Below are 6,587 nucleotides of genomic sequence, written 5' to 3'. Positions count from 1 at the left end.
CCAAGTTCGGCGAAAAGTTCAAGTAAGATATTGCAGAGTCGGCAAGAAAACGTCGGATTTAACAGGCTTTAACTATCAACCTATTAGGCATGCAGCTTTTTTCCCGGTGTCACCGATGGAAAGTAACCTGCTGGCGACCACGATGGACATCAAAACTAATTGTTGAGTGACAGTGCGCGCAAAATACGAATGATACAGTTGAGTTAATAAGCCGGCACTGACCCGCAACTCAGTTTATTTTTAGGAATTTTGGCACATAGCATATACCCCAGCTAACTACAATGAGCCTCTGCAGAACGATTCACAGGAAGGTAAAAAAAAAACGCAACAAATAAAAACGCCAATTGAGTGCGACAGATGGTACACAAACGCATACATTGGCGCACTCTCTTAATGGAAAGCCTCAGTTATTTCACGTGTTTATTTCCATGTGAAAAAAACAAACAAAGGTATTAGAAAACACAAGCTCACAGCGACAGCCTTCACAGTCTTTGGTGAAGTGTGAATAGTTATGTTTACCAAGGGATTGGAGATGCTCCTTTAGGCGGGTATTAACACACCGATCAGTTTGGCCTACGTCAACCTTGCCGCAAGTAATTACAACATGTACACCGCAGCTGTTTTGCATCTAACAAAGTTTAAATTTTGCTTCACAGCACACGCATTTTCTTTCTGTCTTGTCATTCTTTTTCGCCACAGCTTAGCAGTCTTTGCTGCTTGGGCACATTTCTGTCGTCGACGTCACTCTGAGGTTCCGTATGAAGTCCAAGGGCGATAAAATCGTCCCCACGCCGTATGCTGCATAAGCGAGTGAAAGCGTGTGAGGGTGAGCTGGCGATCGCGGCTCAATCTCGCGTACGCAAGGGAGGAAAGCGGGAAGGAAGCGCGCCGTCTTCCATCGCGCGCAACGCTCCGGGGGGAGGGGGGCGCGTTCTACTACGGGCGGTCCAGGCGGCCGCGCGCGCCTGCCCGGGCCGCTGGATCTTCAAAGCCATCTGCGTCGGGGACACAGTCCGCCGTGCGCTGTGTTTTCGCGGCTTAGTTCGTGTTGATGCGATACGCAGCACGAAGGTCAATTTGCTCGCTGTTGCAATCGCGCTTTCTCACCCCAGCGTTTTCACAGCAAGTGTCCGCGGTCATCGAGTGAGATGTCTTCATGTTTGCTTGTGCGCGCGTGACACCATGCTTGTACATTTAGTTAGTATGCCTATGTTTACAAGTTGATACAGCCCATAAATATACTATCCTTACTTCGTATAGCTCTCCACTCACTAATTTGCTATTGCTATCGATGCTTCGCCTTTTGGGCGAAACTGCGACTTTTTTGGCCGCTCTACAAATAATGTGCTCCGAGAATCCCACTAACTTTAGTGAGGTTACTTGATTTCAAAAGCTTTCGTCCATTGTGTCACGACACGGTTGGAACAAGTTGCGAGTCAGCACACGAGTTGCGAGTCAATGACGGTTTATAAACTGTCTTGTCTACTTTGTATATTGTGCGCGCTGCAGTTTAACATTGAAAGATCACCGACCCGCCCAACTTTCAGTTATTTTGACATCGAAACTACTACGTTAGTGAACCCATAACAGCTACCACTTTGAAAAGCAAACCTTTGAGCAAGCAAATGTTCCATTCACAAATTACAGGAACAGAGTGATCCTCTTGGCTACAAATAGAGTGCATTTTAACATTTTAAATGCGACGCATTTCTTGGCGAAAATTTGCAACTTTGACAGTATCTATCTATCTATCTATCTATCTATCTATCTATCTATCTATCTATCTATCTGTCCGTCTGTCCGTCTGTCCGTCTGTCCGTCTGTCCGTCTGTCCGTCTGTCCGTCTGTCTGTCTGTCTGTCTGTCTGTCTGTCTGTCTGTCTGTCTGTCTGTGTATGTCTGTCTGTCTGTCTGTGTATGTCTGTCTGTCTGTCTGTCTGTGTATGTCTGTCTGTATGTCTGTGTATGTCTGTCTGTCTGTCTGTCTGTGTATGTCTGTCTGTGTATGTCTGTCTGTCTGTCTGTGTATGTCTGTCTGTCTGTCTGTCTGTCTGTCTGTCTGTCTGTCTGTCTGTCTGTCTGTCTGTGTATGTCTGTCTGTCTGTGTATGTCTGTCTGTCTGTCTGTCTGTCTGGTCACCTACGTCTAGGTACTCTCATGGTCGTATCTTTAACTAGATAAGTCCCAAATTAGCATAGTATTACAACAATGTATGACGAACATAAATGATAAGTCATGATATGAACATGCGTGTCATGTAGGCCATAAAACAGCTGCCTAAAATGACAATCACCCAGCGAAAAAACGTTTACTCTCAAAAACCACTCAAATGGATTGTGACGTAGGTACTAAGTGAAGGAAACACTAAAGGATAATGGTAGAAGTCATAGTCATTAGCATGACTCAGCGAAATGAGAATGACTGAGCGAAAAAAGATAAACACTCAAAAACCACTCAAATGGGTTTTGACGCGGGTACTAAGTGAAGGAAACACTAAAGGATAATGGTAGAAGTCATATAGTCATGAGCATGACTTAGCAAAATGACAATGACTCAGCAAAAAAAGATTAACACTCAAGAACAACTGAAATAGGTTCTGACGTGGGTACTAAGTGAAGGAAAAGGCTAAAGGTCAATGGTTGAAATCATAGTCATGCGCATGGCTAAGGCTTTCGCCTTAAGGTCTCCTAGGCATTGCTAAAAGGACTCTATGACGTCACTCATGACGTGAATGTCATAACATGCGTGTCATGTAGGTCTTGAAAAAGCTGCCTACATCTTGGTGCTCTCATGGTCGTTTCGTTAACTTGGCAGGCTCCCCGCACACTGCTTCGCATAACATCGATTCCCACAGGGCGTGGGATCTGCGGCTTTTTTAAGGCGAAAGCCTTATATGTCGCATCTTTCAGTCGACCGTCAAAGTCCTTGAGCGAAAACGATGTCGTCGATGCGAAATCGAGTTTAGAAAAAGTTTATTTCAACAAAAGACGATACGAACACTCAGTCACAATGACAGCGCAATTCCACTAGGATGATAACATGTACAAAGTACGGAGCACCGTATACACGGCACGTTTTCGTAGAAATGTCAGAGTCCACACTCACTAACCTGTAACCACATAGACCCACGGAAATGCACAGTTACACATAAACTGTCACATTATATAAAATGATGTTGAATATATGTTGATATATGCAGTGTACACAATGGGGGCACGATGACGACTTGGTGGAGCAATTCAGTTGCTACACCGACATGAAATCGTGCCTTACCTGTATGCAAACGCTCACGAAACAATTGTGATGGTGTATGCGTCACCGTCGTCATTGTCTTCTATGAGTAAGCAAGCAACGCTCACCCAAAATGTTTAATGGTGCGCGGCTCACCGTCGTCACCGTGTTAAGATGGAGTTAATTCAGGCACTCAAGCCCACAACCTTCGGTAGGAGTCGCACCATGAACCTCTGGTGGGAGTCGATACCACAACCTCTGGTGTTAATTAGGGCGAGTTTATGTAAGGCACAGTTAATTAAATGTAGCGTAACTTAAGGCATTCGAATCCGCGACCTTTCGTCGGAAAAAATAAGCAATAAAAAGAAATAACGCCTTCGGAATAAGTATGACAAGTAATTTATTGAATGTCTCATGAGGGCACAGGCATTCGGGCCTTCGCCCTCTTTGCCGTATGCTAAAGTGACTTAATTTTTTGCTGCCGTTCATCTCCGCCATCGGCGTGCTCCGTGGTCCGTCTGGGGAATTGAGGCGCCCTGCCAACGGGGAATGAGAAACTTGTGGTCAAGTTCTGCGTTGTGAATGAGCTACCGGTTGAAACCTCTTAATCGCTCACTCAATATGGTCATCATTACTTTTGTTGTTCCACTAAATCGCCATGTTGGTCAATCGACCCCTCTTCTTACGCAGTGCGTCGCGGGTTTCTTGAAAACTACCAAATTTCTGTTACATGTGCCCAAGTAAAAAATATTTTCAAATTTGCTTACGATCAGAAGCAAAATGTCTCAGTGAAGACGTGCGAAAGACTATCTTTGGACCTAGAAACGATTGTGGAAGGGTGTGACAAGCTAAACCTAACGCTGTTCTTCAGCATCATATATATAATACTAAAAGTAGACTGTCAATTTCAACAGATTGTTGTGGAAAAAGCAACGTGACAGTGACGTGTATGGTTGAATCTGCAGCCTCACTTGTTTTTTCTCCGAATATATGATTCCTGCAGTGAGCGACCCAATGAGGGGGATCGCCTGCATCAACTAAAGAGAACAAGTGGCGTGTATGCCTGTTGATGTTAGGAATATGCAGTGACGTACCAACTATTTCTCGAGTGGGGGAGGGGAAACCGCAGGTGATCTGACTCTCTCTCTCTCTCTTATATATATATATATATATATATATTCGTCCATTTTCATTTCCATTAATTTATCATTTTCTTTATTTAATTTAGTAAGTATGAGTAATTTTCCCTATGTTGTCCTTGGTGTCATTGTTGGCTTTTTGTGATATGATTAACACACACACACACACACACACACACATATATATATATATATATATATATATATATATATATGTGTGTGTGTGTGTGTGTGTGTGTGTGTGTGTGTGTGTGTGTGTGTGTGTGTGTGTGTGTGTGTGTGTGTTAATCATATCACAAGAAGCCAACAATGACACCAAGGACAACATAGGGAAAATTACTCATACTTACTAAATGAAATAAAGAAAATGATAAATTAATGGAAATGAAAATGGATTAAAAAATAACTGGCTGCAGGTGGGGAACGATCCCAGGTCTTCGCATTACGCGTGCGATGCTCTCACCATTGAGCTACCGCGGAGCCGTTTTCCCATCCACTTTCTGGGGTGTTTATGTTTTTACAACTACAACTAACCCTGGGAGTGTTAGCCAGCGCCACATCACTCACAAACCGTACGACACTCCTGTATATATATATATATATATATATATATATATATATATATATATATATATATATATATATGCCGCGCACTGTGTGTGCGCGACTTCCGCGCACACACAAAATGCACATTTGTTGCAGACAATTTTACTAATTATAGTTAACGAGAGGCAAGTTTTCGGCAGATCTTGTTCTTGCGCGTGACCACGACGACATGTCATCACATTAGACGCCGACAGCCCGGGCCCATAAAGTGCTTCGCACTTTAAAAAGGTGTGTACCCACTGCCCCGCATAGATACCCTTATTCAATTGACCTCCGTTCGGGCTATTGGCACATTGGCGTAGATGAGATCGACCGTGAGAAGGCTGTCTTGATTACACCAAACGGTTTTGACCAATTCAAAGTCATGCCCATTGGTTTATTCAACATTCGAGCGCATGATGGACTCTTGTCATCGCTTACGCCCGCCGCCTTATTTCGGCGCCCGAACGAAATTACTCCATCATGGAACGTGAATGCCTTGCGCTCGTATAGGCGGTGGAAAAATTTAGACCATACCTGTTCGGTAGCAGTTTCTGCGTCGCAACTAATCACCACGCCCTTTGTTGGCTCTCCTCTTTGAAGGACGCAACAGCACGCCTCGCTCGTTGGGCCTTACGTGTGCAAGAATACACCTTTCCATCGTGTTTAAATCTCGACGTCTGCATCAAGACGCTGACTGCCTGCCCCACTATCTTGTGAATCCACTGGACGTCGCGGATGCTGACTCGGACATTTGCATTCTGTCCATCTCCAACTTGCTCCGTATCGGTGGCTAACAACGCCGCGATGCTGTCTTTCGCACCCTGGTTGACCACCTCACCTCCGCGCCCAGTGACGCATCCCTCCAGATGTTCACCCTGCGCGATGGCACTTTATATCGTCGCAGCGTCCACCCTGATGGTCCCGAGCTCCTGCTAGCCGTTCGAAGGCACCTCTGACTCACCGTGCTCCAGAAGCTCCACTACGCTCCTGTCGCTGGACACCTGGGTGTAACTCGCACATACAACCGCGTGAGACACCGCTTCTTCTTTCTCATCCATGATGTAATCCTAGGCCACGGCGCCCCTCGACAGTTACTTACGGATTATGGCCGTTACTTCCTACCGAAGGTGATCGATGATCTGCTCCGCTCCTGTTGCTACCGAGACACATAGTCGCTACCGCGAACCATCCTCAAAAAGAATGGCCTCACCGAACGCCTTGACCGCACGCTAACTGAAGTGCTGGCCATGTGCTTTTCCGACGATAACCGTGACTTAGGCGTCGCTGTGCCATGCATCACCTTTGCTTCTAATTTGTCTCGTCACGACGCCGCCGGATTTTCGTCCTTCTACCTTTTGCTTGGGTGCGACCCTGCATTACCCATGGACCCGTTGCTTCCCTACGAATTGCAAACCCCAACCGCTTACGCCCCTGATGCTATTGCCCTGGCCGCCGAGTCCCGGCACATCACTCGTGATCGCCTTATTGCCTCGCAAGGTTCCCAAAGGTGCCGTTACGACCACCGGCACCGATAAGCCCATTTTCCCCCTGGTGCTCTCGTGTTCCTCACGACACCTTCGCCTCGTGTCGGATGGTTCGAAAAATTCCTATCGCGTTACTCTCGTCCATA

The sequence above is a fragment of the Dermacentor silvarum genome, chromosome 6, assembly GCF_013339745.2.
Source record: "Dermacentor silvarum isolate Dsil-2018 chromosome 6, BIME_Dsil_1.4, whole genome shotgun sequence".
NCBI classification, from domain to species: Eukaryota; Metazoa; Arthropoda; class Arachnida; order Ixodida; family Ixodidae; genus Dermacentor; species Dermacentor silvarum.
This window is presented reverse-complemented; position numbering follows the sequence as displayed.